Source organism: Bos indicus, chromosome 22 (assembly GCF_029378745.1).
Source record: "Bos indicus isolate NIAB-ARS_2022 breed Sahiwal x Tharparkar chromosome 22, NIAB-ARS_B.indTharparkar_mat_pri_1.0, whole genome shotgun sequence".
Classification (NCBI taxonomy): Eukaryota; Metazoa; Chordata; class Mammalia; order Artiodactyla; family Bovidae; genus Bos; species Bos indicus.
The window spans coordinates 55,809,342-55,828,072 of record NC_091781.1 but is presented as its reverse complement, the minus strand read 5'-3'; positions in this window follow the sequence as shown (position 1 = coordinate 55,828,072).

The following is an 18,731-nucleotide window of genomic DNA, read 5'->3' as shown; positions in this document are numbered from 1 at the left end:
CGACTGAGCGACTGAACTGAACTGAACTGAACCGATTATAACAGGCGGGTCAAGAAAGTGAGATCCGTGCTTCGCGCCTAGAATGAGCCCACCGCAGCGGTTGGGAGAGGAAGGCTGGGTTCCTGAGCTGCGAGTCTCAATCTTGGTTGAACATCGGAATCGCATGGGAAGTGTTAAAAACCCCAGTGTCCAGGCTGCGTTCCAGATCAACTTGAGGGTGCAGACCCAGCGTTAGAATTCTTTAAGCCCCACCAGGGACGGGGGAGCCTGGTGGGCTGCCGTCTGTGGGGTCGCACAGAGTCGGACACGACTGAAGCGACTTAGCAGCAGCAGCAGGGACAGGTGTGCCGTTCATAGAGCGTCCCTGAGCCTCTCAGGAGAAGAGGTGTTGGGCGCCCCCTGCTGGCGGGAGGAGCCGCATTCTCCCAACTGGTAGGATTTGCTGGGAGACTCGGGGTCTCAGCTACATGGGGGAGAGGTTGGTCCCGTTTATGTAAGCTGTGCTCCAGGCTGCCTTTTCACAGTTAGGTAGAGGATGCTATTTAAAGCATGAGGCTGGAAGGCACGTAGGAGGCCACTAGGTCTGGTGCATGGGCTCAGGACGCAGGCAAAAGGCATGTCCCAAATTCTGATCCTCAAAGTGACACCAAGGCCGAACAAAAATAGGGGCAGAAGGCAGAGGCCAGACAGCATGGGGGCGTGGAGGAGGCGCTAATTAAAATGCTTAATACACTTGATGATAGTGTATTTTTCTCCCAGCTAAAAGCTTACCCGTTCCCGTGCTCTGGCATTTCTGCTCATGAAGTTGAAGGTCACGCACAATTCAGCGAGTCATCCATTCTACAAATGTCTCCTGGGCCAGGCCCTTTGCAAATATAATAATAGCTCACACGTATTGCGCACTTGCTTTGTGTCAGGAGCTGTTCTACGTGTTTTGCACGTATTAACTCATTTGATCCTCGTATAATCAATCCTGCATGAAAGTGCTAGTCGCTCGGTTGTCTCTGACTCTCTGTGACCCCCTGGACTGTAGCCCGCCAGGCTGCCCTGTCCATGGGATTCTCCAGGCAAGGGTACTGGAGTGAGCTGCCATTTCCTACTCCAGGAGATCTTCCCTACGAGGGACTGAACCTTGGGTCTCCTGCATTGCAGGCAGATTCTTTACCATCTGAGCCACCAGAGAAGCCCCACAATCCTATGAAGAGGGTCATTATCCCTATTTTACAGGTGAGGGAACTGATACACAGAGAGAGTTAATAACTCACTCCAGTTCTCACAGCTGGAACGTCCTGGGGCATATGACCAGGACAGGGCTCCTTCCTCGGGAAGGTCGCTGTCGGGTGGGTGCCAGACCTGGGACTCACAAGAGATGAATTGCACCCCCTGTCTGGGAGGGTTTGTGGAGGGCAGGCCCTTGAAATGGGTTCTAAAGGTTGGGTAGGAGTGCCGTGCACGCTCAGTTGTGTCCGACTCTTTGTCACCCCATGGACTACAGACCAGGCTCCTCTGTCCATGGAATCTTCCCGGCAAGAATCCTGGAGTGGGTTGCCTTTTCCTACTCCAGGGGATCTTCCCCACCCAGGGATGGAACCTGCGTCTCTTGCGTCTCCTGCATCGGCAGGCGGATTCTTTACCACTGAGCCACCCGGGAGGTCTGAGTGGGGGTCAGCTAGGTTGACAGCGGGAGGGAGAAAAGGAAAGGGCACTGCAGGCCACACATTCACTCGCTGAGCCCTGCAACACTCACCGGGGGCCTACTTTGTGCCAGCATGGTTGGGGGCTGGGATGCGGCAGCAAACAAGGCTGAGTTGCTGCCACGTGTGGCTGGGATGCGAGAGGGAGGCAGGCAGGCAGTAAACACAGGCACATTCAGAAGAGAAGAAGGACGCGAACGCCGGGCACGGGCATAGAGGTCAAGGGGTCAGGGCGCGGGGGAACAGCCAGGAGCAGGGGAAGTGGACAAGGCTCCCTGAGTCCAGAGAGGAGGCCAGCGGGGCCCGGTCTGGGGGTGAGCACCCCCTTCAACTCTGCACAGGGTGGGTGTCCCCATACTCGCCCCCCAACCCCGGGCGGAGGGGAGAAGCAGGCATATTCTAGATACACTGGGGAGCAAAAGCCAGCCGGACTTACGGATGGGTTGGGAGTGACGTGTCAGAGAGAGGGGTCGGAGATGACCTCAAGGCTTTGGGCTGGAACAGCTGGCTGAATGGAGGTGCCATGGACCCCCACGGACAGGCTGCGGTCAGAGCCGGTTTGGGGGTGGGGTCTCTGGGAGAACAGAACCCCCGTGAGCTCTGCTGAAGGCACAGGGCTGGTCCAGAAGGCGCTGTGTGTCCTGCAGTCCGAGCTCATCAGCTGCTCAGCTGAGCCCCCGAGAGAAAGGGGGCTCACGTTCAGCGGTGCAGGGGCTTGGTCGGGGGAGCGCGAAGGTGGCTGACTCTCCCGCCCCAGGTCGCTGGGGTGCTCACCCGCCTCTGATGGACAGCAAGGGGCGGCCTTGGAAAGCAAAGCGTAGGGCCCAGCTGAGCCAGGCTGGCAACCCAGGAGGGCTGCATGGCTCTTATATGGTCCTATGGCGCCTCCTGGTGGCTGGATAGACTCCTCGCAGCCCTCTGCTCACCCTGTGTGCACAGCCCACAAAAAGATTGTTTAGTCACTAAGTCGTGTCCTACTCTTTGGGACCCCATAGACTGCAGCACACCAGGCTCCCTGTTCTTCACTCTCTCCCAGAATTTTCTCAGACTCATGTCCATCTAGTCGGTGATGCTATCCAACCATCTCATCCTCTGTCATTCCCTTCTCCTATCCTCGATCTTGCCCAGCATCAGGGTCATTTCCAACGAGTTGGCTCTTCGCATCAGGTGGCCAAAGTATTGGAGCTTCTGCTTCAGCATCAGTCCTTCCAATGAACACCCAGGACTGATTTCCTTTAGGATGGACTGGTTGGATCTCCTTGCAGTCCAAGGGACTCTCAAGAGTCTTCTCCAACACCGTAGTTCAAAGACATCCATTCTTTGGTGCTCAGCCTTCCTTATGGTCCAGTTGTCGCATCAAGAAGGGCATACACTGTGAAAAGGCCTCCCTTCAACCCAGCTCCCCCTCCCCAGAGGCAACTACAGCTGGAATTTGTTTCCCTCCAGAGACTCAGCGCCTCCTTTACTCTGTGCCAGGCACGCGTGGTGTCTGTCCTCTGCCTCCCTTCCCAACACAGAAGCCGAGAGTCAAATCCTGTCCCTCTCCCCCTGCAAGTCTTGCCCCTTTCCCCCACCTCACTCAGAGGAAAGGCAGATGTCGCCACGACAGCCATGATGTGCCCTCCCGCCCTGGGCCCAAGGATCTAATTCCTGTAACTGCCTCGCTCCCTGTTTCAGCCACACTGGCCTCTTTGTTGTGTGGCGTTGTTTAGTTGCTAAGTTGTGTCTGACTCTTTGTGACCCCATAGACTGCAGCCCTCCAGGCTCCTCTGTCCATGGGATTTCCCAGGCAAGAATACTGGAGTGGGTTACCATTTCCTTCTCCAGGGACTGGCCTCTTTGGACTTTTTAAACTATGGTAAACATATACATTATATTTATTATTTTAACCCTTTTTAAGTGCACACTTTAGCGGCATTAAACACCGTCACAATTTAGGGTAAGTAGCACCACTACCTACACCTAAAGTTTTTCGTCATCCCTCCACAAATCTGCCCTCGTGAAACTGCCCCTCCTTCTCTAGTAGCCGCTATTCAACTCTCTGTCTCCGTGAACTTGTTTGCAAGTGCAGTCACAGAGTATTTGTCCTTCTGCGTCTGGCTTACTTCACTCAGCGTGATGAACGTGATCCATCCATGTTACAGCATATGTCAAATTCTGTTCCTTTTCACGACCGAATAATATTCCACCACATGCCCAGAACACACTCTGTTTGTTCAGTCACCCACTGATGGCCACTTGAGTGGTTCCCACTTTCTGGTTTCTGGGCACAATCCTGCTGTGAACACAGGTGTCCGCCTCATCACTCTTTTTCCCACCCTCCAGGCACACTCTGCCTTGGGGACTTCGCATGGCCTGTTCCCTCTGCCTAGACTGCTTTTCCCCAGGGGATCCACATAGCTCATTCCTCACTGCCTCCCAGCCCCCTACTAAATCCCGTGACCGGGCCCTCCCCATCTCCTTTATCTTTTTCCCATAGCACTCACCACTTTCCAGTACACCACATCATGTACTTACTTAGTATACGTGTTGTCTAGAGTCTGTGTCTCTCCAGCTCCAGGAGGGCAAGAATCAGGGTCAGTTTGGTGTATCTTGGGCAATACATGCATACACAGTTTATTGAATGAACTTAAAATTGCAAGCCTAAGTCAATTCTGAGTTACACATTTTAAATTGGAGGCACAAGTCTTGTTAGATGCTGTGTGCTCCAAACTCTCTTAAATGCCTCAAATACTTCAAATACCACATATTATATGGATTGCTTCAATTCGGGGGTAAAATTAGGATTAACTTCTCAACTGGCTGAGCACACAGATCTCCTGAGATGCAGGTCAGAGGAATGAGCTCTGAAGCTGCAGTCGACCGACGTGAATTTTTCTCCTGAGCAGCGTGTTGACTTTGATTCTCTCCTCTGTCCCTGGGAACACAGCTCAGGTTGTGAATATCACAGTCGAGGGGTTGAGTGGGAATAGGGGTTGGGTGGGCGGCCAGCCCCTTTGGCCAAATCCAGGGCTTGAGTGCTGGCACAGGCTTCCATCTGCTGGGTGCGTGGGGGTTGGGGGTTCTTTCTCGTTCACTGAAGGTCCCTTTGGCCTCTGGGTGAGTGGTAGCCTTGCCTGGTCAAAGGCGATGCCAGTCCATGACCTGCAAATCGGGCGGCCTTGCAGCTCACAAGCCCTCAGGTCAATTCCATATTTTCTACTTTTCAGGCTCCCCACCCCCCATCCCCCACCCTCACGCCCCTATCACATTCAAAGAAATATGGTTACTATGTGATTCAGTTCTGAGCTTCGTCTGGCAGGGCCATGACACCCAACAATATTTCCCTGAACCAGATTGGACTCTCACACCGCCCGTGGCAGGATCTGACTCAGGCTGACGCTTTATTGAACAAACATTTACAAAGTCCTTCCTGAGTGCTGGGCACTCTTCCAGCACTTTCCAAATGCTGACCTCTTTAATTCTCCAACCTAGGAGGGAGATAGGATCGTGGTCCCATTTTAATGATTAGAAAAACTTAAAAGTCCAGAGAATACGTGACCCACCTGGAATCAAACAGCTCCTTGACTGGGATTCAAACCTGGGTCCCCTGGCTCTGGCAGTGGGTAACCACGATGCTTCACTACGCCTTCACTTTAAAAACAAAGTGTCTTTTTTTTAATTTAATTTAATTTATTTATTTGGCTGCACCGATCTCAGTGGCGGCACGTGGGGTCTAGTTCCCTGACTAGGAAGTGAACCCGGGCCCCCTGCATTGGGAGTGCAGAGTCTTAGCCACAGGCCACCCTGGAAGTGCCAGTTTTTTCCTGTCTTACTTTTCTTCCTCTTCCCCTACTTGCTTCCCTCCCTTTCTGCCCCTTCCTTGCCTCTGTTTCCTTCCTTCCTGACTCCGAGCAGCTGCCACCTCCCCTGGACGTCACCCAGCCTGGCACAGTCTCTGCCGGTTCCCCAGACGGGGTCCTGCCAGTTCCTCCGTCATCGTGGCTGCTTCCCAGTGCCAGCGGACAGGGAGTGCCAGCCTCCACCCCACCTCCTGCCCGCTTTGCCTCACAGCGGCAGGTGGCAGAGGCCTGGGAACCGGGGCCGGGGCCAGCCTGGAGGGAAGCCAGGCCTGTGGGGAGCTGCGTGACGTGCCCACACCCGCCCCTGACGTCTGGTCCCCGCCTGGTGAGCTCCGTCCCCCGCTCAGCGGCTTCACTGTGGTGCCAAGTCAGCCTGTGCTCCCGGGGAGGCGCCTCATCAGTAGGGACCCGCCGCTCCTGTGAGCGTCACTCGGCCTCGTCTAACTGATAGAATGGCCGGCAGAAATCACGATGGTTGAAAAACAGGTTCATCGCCTGACCCCAGACACAATCCTGCCTGGGGGCATGGCTTGTGCTGGGACTCCTGTGACCGCTGGACGTGAAATGAGCTGTTTTCCTTCCCCAGTGCTGGTTGTCAGGATCTAAGAGAGAGGCCAGTGACACGGGGAGATCTGGGTCTGTTGCTCTGCTTCTGACCCCCGGGCAAGTCTCTTCCGGATCCGTGTGGGTACAGGAAGAGGAATCCCTGTCCATGCCTCGTGGAAAAAAAAAAAATATATATATATATGTGGCCTTCAGGTTGAAAACATAAAAGAGGTTTGGAACCCTTTTTATCTGTACGGATGGGAAACCGAGACCAAGAAAGGGGATGGAACTCGCTCCGAGTCACAAAGTAGGATGCAGTCAGGGCTAGTCCCCAGGGCTCTAGACGCCTAGCTTACTGCGCTTCCACTGGTGGTGCTGGTACTCAGTGGCTAAGTCGTGTCGACACTTTGCAACCCCATGGATTGCCGCACGCCAGGCTTCATCTGTCCTTCACTATCTCCCTGAGTTTGTTCAGACTCATATCCTTTGAGTCGGTGATGCCATCCAACCATCTCTTCCTCTATCACCCCCTTCTCCTCCTGCCCTCAATCTTTCCCAGCATCAGGGTCTTTTCCAATGAGTCGGCTCTTCGAATCAGGTGGCCAAAGTATTGCAGCTTCAGCATCAGTCCTTCCAATGAATCTTCAGGGTTGAATTCACTTAGGATTGACTGGTTTGATCTCCTTGCTCTTCAACAGACTCTCAAGAGTCTTCTCTAGCACCACAGTTTGAAAACATCGGTTCTTCTTCGCTCAGCCTTCCCTGGTGGCTCAGATGGTAAAGAATCTGCCTGCCATGTCTGAGACCTGGGTTTGAACCCTGAGTTGGGAAGATCCCCTGGAGGAGGGAATGCCAACCCATAGTATTCTTGCCTGGAGAATCCCCATGGCAGAGGAGCCTGGCGGGCTAAGGTCCACGGGGTCGCAGAGTTGGACAAGGTCGAGCGACTAAGCACAGCAGCTTTCTTTATGGTCCAACTCTCACATCCATACATGACCACTGGAAAAACCATAACTTTGACTAGATGGACTTTTGTCAGTAAAGTGATATCTCTGCTTTTGAATATGCTGTCTATGTTGGTCACAGCTTTTCTTCCAAGGAACAAGTGTCTTTTAATTTCATGGCTGCAGTCACCATCTGCAGTGATTTTGGAGCCCAAGAAAAGAAAGTGTCACTGTTTCCATTGTTTCACCTCCTATTTGCCATGAAGTGATGGGACCAGATGCCATGATATTATTTTTTTGAATGCTAAGTTTTAAGCCAGCTTTTTCACTTTCCTCTTTCACCTTCATTAAGAGGCTCTTTAGTTCCTCTTTGTTTTCTGCCGTTAGAGTAGTATCATCTGCATATCTGAGGCTGCTGATATTTCTCCTGGCCATCTATTTCTAGCTGGTGATTCATCCAGCCTGGCATTTCACTCTGCATATAAGTTAAACAAACAGAGTGACAATATACAGCCTTGATGGACTCCTTTCCCGATTTGGAACCAGTCTGTTGTTCCATCTCCAGTTCTAACCGTTGCCTCTTTGCCTGCGTACGGGTTTCTCAGGAGGCAGGTCAGGAGGTCTGGTATTCCCATTTTAAGAAATTTCCAGAGTTTGTTGTGTGATCCACACAGTCAATGGCATTAGTGTAGTCAGTGAAGCAGAAGTAGATGTCTTATTGGAATTCCCTTCCTTTTTCTATGATCGAACAGATGTTGCCAATTTGATCTCTGGTTCCTCTGCCTTTGCTAAATCCAGCTTCTACATCTGGAAGTTCTTGGTTTACGTACTGTTAAAGCCTGGCTTGAAGGATTTTGAGCATGACTTTGCTACCATGTGAGATTGTGAGGTAGTTTGAACTTTCTTTGGGAATGCCCTTCTTTGAGATGGGAACGAAAACAACCTTTTCAGTCCTGTGGCCACTGCTGAATTTTCAACATGTGCTGGGATATTTAGTGCAGCACTTAAACAGCATCATCTTTTAGGATTTAGGAATAGCTCAGCAGAAATTCCATCACCTCCCTTACTTTGCTCCTAGTAATGCTTCCTATGGCCCCCTGGACTTCACAGTCCAGGATGACTGGCTCTAGGTGAGTGATCACACCACTGTGGTTATCCAGCTTATACGGACCATTTTTGTACAGTTCTTCTGCGTATTCCTGGCACCTCTTCTTAATCTCTTCTGTCGGGACCAGCCCAACAACCAACCAACCCGAGGGAGTCGTGCCACAGAAGAATAAGGAAAACAAGACTCATAAATAAAGTGGGGTCAGGGGGCCGATGCCATTTGCAGGCAAAAACCCAGATCCTAATCCCCGCATGCCTTTTATTGTTAGCTTCCGCTTCCTTATTCGTGCCCGAGAGATAACTGTTCTTTACAATCTCAGACTGGGGATAAAGATATACAGTGCGTAGTCCTCAGTGTCAAACCTTCAGGCCTTTCATGACTTTGTTTAGCTTTTTGGCTAGCAACGCCCTTTCTCAGTAACTGCCTCAAGGCTCTGGTTACAAACAGTCATAGTGGTTTTCACATCAGTACTTCAACATCTTGTTCTCAAGATGTCTTCCCATGATGTACTTCTTACTGCTCCCAGCCCTTGGGGGTGATGAGAAAGTCATTCTTATTTTTCAAAGAAGCCCCGTTAATTATAGTACAGGCCTGTGCATAGCATATTCCCTTCACCTTCTACTTTGCTAGGTCCATACTACTGCTGCCCTGTACTGTGCCTCTCTTTGCATGAAATGTGCCCATGGTATCTAATTTTCTTAAAGAGAACTCTAGTTTTTCCACAACTTTGTTTTCCTCTATTTCTAGGGATTGTTTATTTAAGAAGGCATTGTTATTTCTCCTTGTTATTCCTTGGAACTCTGCGTTCAGATGGGTATATCTTCCCATTTCTCATTCCCCTATCGCAAATTATTTTGAATTACCTCTCACTAACGACTGAGCGACTGAACTGAACTGAACTGAATGATTGCTTTTCTTGTGTTTCAGCAAAATCATCAACGAAGCAGCACATTCTACCTACCGTTCACCTCTTGAAATTTGTTTCGTGAATGGGTGTTCTTTTTTGAACTGTTTCTGATGACCAACCCTAGGACGTTTCTGGAGGTGGGGTGTCATTTCCAGGGCCCCAGCCCTTGTGAGTATCCAGTCCCCAGAAGCGGTGGTTTTCAAGGTGTTGTTACAGGACGTGTCCACAAGGCGGCAGCACGTTCCCGTTTCCAGGTCTGGGTGGGCGGCAAGCAGAGCCTTAAGAGAAGAAAGTGGCTTTCCTGGGTGGGAGAGGAGTGCGGACAGGGGGAGAAGAAACAGCCGAGGGCTTGTGCTCCTTGCTGTTCCCGGGACATTTCCCAGCCCCGACGGATGCCAAGCCCTGACAGACTGCTGCGCTGAGGACGCTGTGGTTCCTAGGTCGGGGGACGGCTCCTTGCAAGGAGGCTGCAGCGGGGAATCCCACCGGCGTGAGAGTTGCGCACCAGGTGACTTTTGCAAGCTCTTCCAGTCCAGAGCACGCACCGGTCTTTGGATGCAGGAGGTTTTATGGAGGCTTCAGGGGGGTGCGCCTGGGTCAGGAGATGATGGAACCAGACACTCCAGGTCTCAGGGGAGAGACACGTCCTCCCCAGCTCTCTCAGCTGGCCAGAGTCCAGCCTCGGGGGCCCCAGGCTGCTCAGGCCCCAGAGAGGTGACACAAGCCTGCTCAAAGGGCCTTCAGGGAGATAGTGTTGACATTTCTCTTGGTTTAGTTTTGGGATTTTTTTCCCCACCCCCTTCTTTCCAGTCTGAAGGCTTTCTGTGAGATTGGAACGGAGTTCATTTACGACGATGCGTTTCTTTGGTGTTTCTAGCCACCTGGTTCCGTTACACCTAACCATGGATGTATTCCGTGTTGATTTCTTTCTCCCTTCGGGTTCCTGGAGTGTGTGGACTAGAGCAGCCAGTGCAGTGGAGGGGGTCCTTTCTGATCGTCTAGAGGCCTCAGTGCACACCTCTTACCCTCAGACACCTCCTGTGTGCTTCTCCCCACCCTTTATGCTTCGATATCTATCCGTCTGGTTCTGGGCCTGGCAATCGGTTTTTCTTTCCTAAATGAATTCATTTGTATCAGTCTTTGGATTCCGCCTCTGAGTGACATCAGAAGGTGTTTGTGGTTCTCTGCCGGTGGCTCCAGGTCTGTGCATTTGTCTGTGTTTTCTGCAGAAGGCAGTGTTTCTTTCCTTTGATTGGCAGAGTCATACTGCAGAATATGCATGAAATGGACATTTTTTTTGGTTGCTTCCAGGTCTCTTCTTGTCAATGGTTCTGCATGCAGGTTGGGGGAATGTGGCTTTTCTAATGAAAGTTTTCTTTTTAATTGTTATTTTTTCACGTAGAGGCCCAAGAGTGTGATTGCGGCTTTATTGGTAGGTGTACTTTTATTTTTAAAGGGAACCTCCTCCGGCTCTTCATCGGGCTGTTAGCAATCGACCTTGGCGAAAATGGCGAAGGAATGTTCCCTCTCCTCCGTGCCCTCCCCAGAAGGTATTCTTTGTCGACCCTGATTGATTTGCTTTCTGAGTGGTGTGAGGTGATACCTGGTGGTGATTTGATTTCCCTCTCATAATAATTGAGAAGAGCCAGCCGGTGGTTTTCCTGCAAAACTTGAAAACACACAATGGGCATCCTATCTCCTCTTTGCCTTTGCTTTCTGCAGAGCGGTTGTGTGTTGAATTGTTCTGAATTTTGAATTGTTTTGTGTTTTGAATCCCAGGCCTTTTCTGGGCCTCCGGGGGCTTGTACCATCACCCAGGCCTCGGTTCTCAAGGCTGGTCAGGCTCCAGGGCTATGACACAAGCCCAGGTCACCGAGGGCTCAGGGAAGAGCCGTGGCATCTCTTTTCTTTGTTTCCCCCTCTTCTTTTGAAGTTTACATTTTCCCCATGGGAATAGAGTTCACTTCTGATGTTGTGCTTCTTTTTGGCATCAGGCACCCTAACCTGTTATGCCTCTACACAGACGTGTTTCACTTCAGGCTTCTTTTCCCGTGCAGGTTGCTAGAGAGGGCTGAGCAGAGTCCCTGACGCTGGACAGTTGGTCCTCGTGACGACTTTCTGTGTGCTAGTGGGGATTTGTCCATCCCAGACTCCGAATTCATCCCTCCCCCTACCTTTTCCCGTTGGTAACCATTAGGTTTTGTTTTTTTTTTCTCTGGGTCCGGGCATCGATTTCTCCTTGGTCAATGGGTCCATTTCTGTTCATTTTCCACTGTCTGTCTAAGTGACATCACAGGTTATTTGTCTTTCTGTGACTGAGGTCCTTCACTGGAAATAGTGAAAGTAAAGTTGCTCAGTTGTGTCCAGCTCTTTGCGACCCCATGGAGCATACACTCCACTGAATTCTCCAGGCCAGAATACTAGAGTGGGTCACCTTTCCCTTCTCCAGGAGATCTTTCCAACCCAGGGATTGAACACAGATCTCCCTCATTACAGGCAGATTGTTTAGCAACCGAGCCACAAGGGAAGCCCAAGAATACTGGAGTGAGTAGCCTATCCCTTCTCCAGAGGATCTTCCCAACCAAGGAATCAAACCAGGGTGTCCTGCAGTGCATGTGGATTCTTTACCAACTGACCTCTCAGGGAAGCCCTGAAGAGGTCCTTCACTACGTATGATCGACGCCAGGTTCATCCATGTTGTTGCCAAAGGCAGCATTTCCTTTCCATTGATGGCTGAGTGAGAGATCATTGCATTTGTGTGCTGCCTCCTGCTGAAGCATCCCTCTGTCCTTGGAATGGACCTTTTTGTTGCCTGCCAGTCTTGGTGATTGCAAGTTTTTCTGTAGTGACTGTTGGTTGCGCCCGTCATTTGGGAATCAGAGTTTTTCTTTGCATATAGTTTCAGGAGTGTCATTGCGGGCCCATTGGTAGACATCGATTTGTATTTGTATTTTATTTTCTCTCAGAAGCGACCTTCAAACTTTTCTCCATTGTGGCTCCTGCACTTTACCTCCCCCAAATGACCGTCGGATGGTTCCCTTCCCCTGGGCCCCTATCCCGCTTTGATTCTCTGTCCCTGTTTTTCCTGATCTCCTGTCTGATGGCTGTGAAGTAGTATCTGCTTGAGATTTCAATCCGCTTCTCCCTAATGATCGCTTTTCTTGTGCTTCAGCAAAATCATCAGCTCAGCAACAGTTCCGCCGACCGTTCACCACTTGAAATGTGCTTCGTGAATGGGACTTCTTTTTTGAATTGTTTCTGATGACCAACCCTAGGACATTTCTGGAGGTGGGGTGTTTTTCCAGTGCCCAAGCCCTTGTGAGCTGGGGCCCAGTGCCTCCAAAATCACTGCAGATGGTGACCGCAGCCATGAAATTAAAAGACGTTGGCTCCTTGGAAGAGAAGCTATGACCAAACTAGACAGCATATTAAAAAGCAGAGATATTACTTTGCCAAGAAAAGTTCGTCTAGTCAAAGCTATGGTTTTTCCAGTGGTCATGTATAGATGTGAGAGTTGGACCATAAAGAAAGCTGAGCACTGAAGAATTGATGCTTTTGAACTGTGGTGTTGGAGAAGACTCGTGAGAGTCCCTTGGACCGCAAGGAGATCAAACCAGTTAATCCCAAAGGAAATCAGTCCTGACTATTCACTGGAAGGACTGATGCTGAAACTGAAACTCCAAACCTTTGGCCACCTGATGCGAAGAACTGACTCATTGGAAAAGACCCTGATGCTGGGTAAAGGTTGAAAGCGGGAGGAGAAGGGGATGACAGAGGATGAGATGGTTGGATGGCATCACCGACTCGATGGACATGAGTTTGAGCAAGGTCCGGGAGTTTGTGATGGACAGGGGAGCCCGGCGTGCTGCAGTCCATGGGGTCGCAAAGAGTCAGACACGACTGAGCGACTGAACTAAACTGAACTGAACTGAGGAGCCCTTGTGAGTATCCAGTTACCAGAAGCCCGGCTTTTCAAGGTGTTGTTACAGGACGTGTCCACAAGGCGGCAGCACGTTTCCATTTCCGGGTCTGGGTGGGCTGCAAGCAGAGCCTTAAAGAGAAGAAAGTGGCTTTCCTGGGTGGGAGAGGAGGGTGGACAGGGGGAGAAGAAACAGCCGAGGTTTGTGCTTCTTGCTGTTTCCCGGGACGTTTCCCACCCCCGACGGATGCCAAGCCCCGGCAGACCGCTGCGCTGAGGTCGCTGTGGTTCCTAGGTTGGGGGACGGCTCCGTGCAAGGAGGCTGCAGCGGGGAATCCCACCGATGAGAGAGTTGCGCACCAGATGACTTTTGCAAGCTCTTCCAGCCCAGACCGTGCACCGATCCTTGGATGCAGGAGGTTTCATGGAGCCTTCAGTGGGGTGCGCCTGGATCGGGAGATCTTGGTCACGGCTGCAGGGGACCAGGCACTCCAGGACTCCGGGGGGCTCATTTACTGACCCATCCTCCCCAGGTGTCTCAGCTGGCCCATAGTCCAGCTTCTGGGCCCCCAGGAACGTCACAGAAGCCTGGTCACTGAGGAGCCCTTGTAATATATTTTCATTTCTTTTCTTTTTAGATTTAATTTTTATTTTTAAGTTGGAATATAGTACTTGATCGTGCTGTGTTTCATTTGAGTGAACAACAGCCTGATTGACTTATACATAAACACATAGCTATCTTTTTAGATTCTTCTGCCCTATAGGTTATAACAGAGTGTCGAGTAGAGTTCCCCGTGCTATGCAGTAGGTCCTTGTTGATTATCGATTTCATGCATATTTCTGTTTACATTAATCCCAGCCTCCTAGTTTATTCCTGCCCCCACCCCCGCCTTTCCCCTTGGGAACCAGGAGTTTGTTTTCCAAGTCTGTAATCTGTTTCTGTTTTATAAATGGGTGCATGTGTATCGATGCTTTGATTCCACCCATAAGTGGTATCACAGGCTGTCTGTCTGGCTCTGACTGACTACACTTGGTATAATCATCTCTAGGTCATGGTGTTATTTCATCCTTTTACGGCTGAATAATATTCCATTGTATACCTGTAGCACACCTTTATCCATTCATCTGTCGATGGCCGTTTAGGCTGCTTCCCTGTCTTGGCTGCACAATGCAGATTAATATACTAACGCTCTGAGAAATCCCACAGCAAAGCAATCTGTTTGCACCTGCTTAATCTGATTTCCCAAACTCGGGTGCCCATGGAATTTTTTTTTCATATCACTCCAAATAATAATTCAATGAAACCCACTTTGAGACATTCTGCTCTACAGCAAGTCTAGACTGCAGACTCTGGTGCCTGCAAATAGTCTAGGAATGCTCTCGTGAATGCGTTGCGACTTCCTGGGTGGCTCAGATGGTAAAGCGTCTGCCTACAATGTGGGAGATCCGGGTTCAATCCCTGGGTTGGGATGATCTCCTGGAGAAGAAAATGGCAACCCATTCTAGTACTCTTGCCTGGAAGATCCCATGGACTGAGAAGCCTGGTAGGCTACAGTCCATGGGATCGCAAAGAGTTGGACACGACTGAGCGTCTTCACTTCACTTCTATTGAGTTCTTTGCCCATTTCAATTCAGTTCAGTTCAGTCACTCAGTTGGGTCCGACTCTTTGTGACCGTATGGACTGCAGCACACCAGGGTTCACTGTCCATCACCAACTCCCAGAGCTTACTCAAACTCATGTCCATTGAGTCAGTGATGCCATCCAGCCATCTCATCCTCTGTCTTCTCCTTCTCCTGCCCTCAATCTTGCCCAGCATCAGGGTCTTTTCCAATGAGTCAACCCTTCGCATCAGGTGGCCAAAGGATTGGGGCCTCAGTTTTAGCATCAGTCCTTCCAATGAATATTCAGAGTTGATTTCCTTTAGGATTGACTGGTTTGATCTCCTTGCAGTCCAAGGGACTCTCAAGAGTCTTCTCCAACACCACAGTTCAAAAGCATCAGTTCTTTGGCACTCAACTTTCTTTATAGTCCAACTCTCATATCCATATATGACTACTGGAAAAACCATAGCTTTGATTAGATGGACTTTTGTTGGCAAAGTAATTAATGTCTCTGCTTTTTAATATGCTATCTAGGTTGGTCATAGCTTTTCTTCCAAGGAATAAGCGTCTTAATCTCATGGCTGCAGTCACCATCTGCAGTGATTTTGGAGCTCCCCAAAATAAAGTCTGACACTGTTTCCACTGTTTCCCCATTTATTTGCCATGAAGTGATGGGACCAGATGTGATCTCAGTTGCCCATTTAATGTCTCCCAAAATTCAGGGCCAGTTTTACAAAGAGATAAAGTAGACAGTTGCTGATTTGCTTGAAATTCAGGAACAGTAGATGATGATGATATCGACAAATGCATATACTACATGTCAAGTATTTTTCTAAGAAGTTTATGCATGTTAACCAGTTTAGTCATCATGACTACCCTGTGAGGTAAGCACTGCTTTTATGCCCATTTTATACACATGGAAACTGAGGCACAGAGCTACTTGCCTGAGGTCACACAGATAGTGGCTGAGCTAGGATTCAAACCAGGCTTTCTGGATCCAGAGTCCAGACTCTTGACCACTATATTATACTCCCTCTCAGATGAGACAGTTGCTTTGGTTCCCTGAAATTCTACTATTATTCATTCATTTCTTCAATGTTATAGGAGTCTGTGCTCTTCCAGAACTTCATTGGAAAACTCAGGGCCAAGAAGCTTTCCCAGAAGTGTTGAAGAGCTGTCTTCACACAGGTGTGGCCCAGCCCATCTCCGTGTTTTACTGTAATCGCTTTGCCTACGCGTCTGTGCCGTTCTCAAGTGCAGAAACTGTTTCAGGCACTGTGCTTGACACTAAATGACAGGCATGTGAATGAGATATGGCCCCAGCGCTCGGAGAGTCCCCAAGGCTTTTGTAACTGCTCTTGATAGACACATTTGCAATTTAATACCCGGGCTGGAGATCTACAAGCTTAAAGCTCTAAGAGCAGAGGGTTATGTGTGAGTACAGAGGACAGAACAATTACTTCTGATCAAAAGGGGGTGATACTTGAGCTGAGGGTAAAGGAAGATTTCAATAGGAGAATGAATGAGTGAATCTCTTAGGAAAATAAATGGTTTGTGTTCTTTTTATGGTACAGAATGAAAAGAATTAGACTTGGCACTGTGTTCACAGGGACTGGCATTAGTCCTGCAACTTCAAGCAAATCATTTTTCTGCACAGCAGTTTATCCATCTGTAAAATTGGACTAGTAACCACTCATTTCCTGGAATTTGTTTTAAGACTTAAATAAAGCTATGTCTGGAAAAGTTCTTTGCTTGAAATGCTAAGTGCCATAAAGATATTAGGTATAATTATGCTTCTTAATTCCTCTTGTACTTCGTCTCTTAAGAATTCAGTACAATGCAGAACATTACTGAGTGCTTGTTCAGCGGCAGACACCATTCTCGTACTTCCAGGATACTGTTTCGCTGGCCGTCCCAACAATCCTATAAGGTGGGCCGTATCCATATGCCCATTCTACAGATGAGGAAACGAAGGTACAGAGAGCTCAGCTGCCTGGCTCAAGGTCACACAGCTCTGAACTACTGGGGCCCAGATGGTACCTCAGCACCTCTTATCAGAGGCTAAAGATGCACTAAAGATGCTGTCAGTCAGGCCCGCTTAGGACACGTCAGTCAGCTGAGAAGGGATGGATGTGGCAGGGTGACCACCTCTGAGGACACAGTCATCAAGACCCCTCTCCTCCAGTTCCATCAGTAGATCAGCTGAAAATAGGATGAATTATGAGGATCACAGAACTCGGATTTTCTTTTCCCAAACATTTTATGTCCTTGACTTAAACACTGATTATAAGAAAAACCAAGGCATAAAAGTTATAGAGATTTCACAGGGCTTTTTAGAAAATGAAATAGGCGAACATCCTCCTGGTGAAACCTAGCCTGACAAGGTCATTGTTAAGGAGTCCAAAGCCAACAGCTGGATGAATCAGAAAAAGAGGCCCAACATTCAGTCAAATCAAGTGGCATTTATCTGTATTTTTAAATGGCTCTCTAACGCTTTTATTTCCTTGGTATAAGAGTTCCAATAGAACCCTAAAGCGATTGTATAGAACACTGGGGCTTTTTAACAGCTTCTACCTTAGCAAGCCACGGCCATTTAAAGAGAAGTGGATGAGCTGCTAGGAGGAGGGAGATTTCTGCTGAAGAAAATGAAGGTGTTCTGGCTCCCTTGCTTCTGCCTCTTTCTGGAGAGAGGCGACATGCACACAGGAACGTGATGGAACTTTCCAGCTGGTGATTTTGCATTATCAGGAAGGAAAGTGTTTATGAAAACGAAAATTACTGATAATTATGTGTGAAAGCCCGCAAGGGAGAAAAATGCAGCAACACTGCAGAATCTTTATTTATATCCAGAGCTGAAGCCCGTTGGTGGGAGTGTGAATTGGTCCAATTTTGGGGGGGGACTTGTTAATGTCCTGACACTTTGACCCGGCAAGTTCCCTTCGCAGGTCTGTGTACAAGGATATTCACTGTACTGTAGTTTGCATGTACAAAGGAATAGAAATAATCTATTGCCATCAAATGAAAATGTTTAAACAAATGATGGCATAACCATCGTTTATAAAATTTTGCTAATAAATGGAATGAGAGGGATCTAGATCATTCCGACATGGGAAGTCGTCCCTGACGTTTTCATTGAGAAAAAAGCAAATTGCAAAACAGTATCTATTGTATGCTTTCATTTTAAAATATTTTTAATGTTAATAATGGAATGTGTGTGCGCTCAGTCGAGTCTGACTCTTTGCGACCCCATGGACTGTAGCCACCCAGGCTCCTCTGTTTATGGGATTCTCCAGGCAAGAACACTGGAGTGGGTTGCCATTTCTTACTCCGGGGATCTTCCTGACCCTGGGATTGAACCCCCATCTCCTTGTCTTCTGCACTGGCAGGTAGATTCTTTACTGCTGTGCCACCTTTTAATGTTAATATATTCATAGAAAAATCTGTGGAGGAGTCTGTAGTAAACATTGCCAGTGGCGATCCCTGGGGGTTGGTATACATATTTTTGTAATGTTTACATTTTATGTATAGATTATATATTATTATAGAGTATAGATTGCTTTGGCAAAGAGAGGGGAAAAAAACAAAGCTGAATTATTGCATCAAGGGAAGAAAGGGGAAAAAAGGAAATTTGCTGGCAGAGATTTATTCACTGTGTTTTGGTTAAAGGTAGCTCAGATGGTAAAGAATCCACCTGCCAACGCCAATGCGGGTTCCATCCCTGGGTTGGGAAGATGCCCTGGAGAAGGGAATGGCAACCCACTCCAGCATCCTTGCCTGGAGAATCCCATGGACAGAGGAGCCTGGCAGGCTACAGTCCATGGGGTCGCAAAGAGTCAGACACGACTGAGCGACTGACACTTTGCCTTCCGGTGTGATTCCGTGGTGAGTACATCCCAGAGCCTGGCCGTCCAGGCAAGGGCAGTGTTGGTCAGAATGGACCACAGTGCCCGTGTGCCCACAGGGAGCCTGAGCCGTGCTGGGTCTTCCTCCTGTGCCCTCTTTCTGGCCTCAGGGTGGCCACGGCCACTGCGCCTCAACCTTGGTTGACAGAGTAAAACCAGCTGGCTTCCCGTTTCCATTGCCTCCCAAGCTGCCCACTCCAGAAGCCACTGACTCAAGGTGGTAAAGAGTTCAGCCTTTGGCATCGGGGAGCCCTGGGTTCAAATCC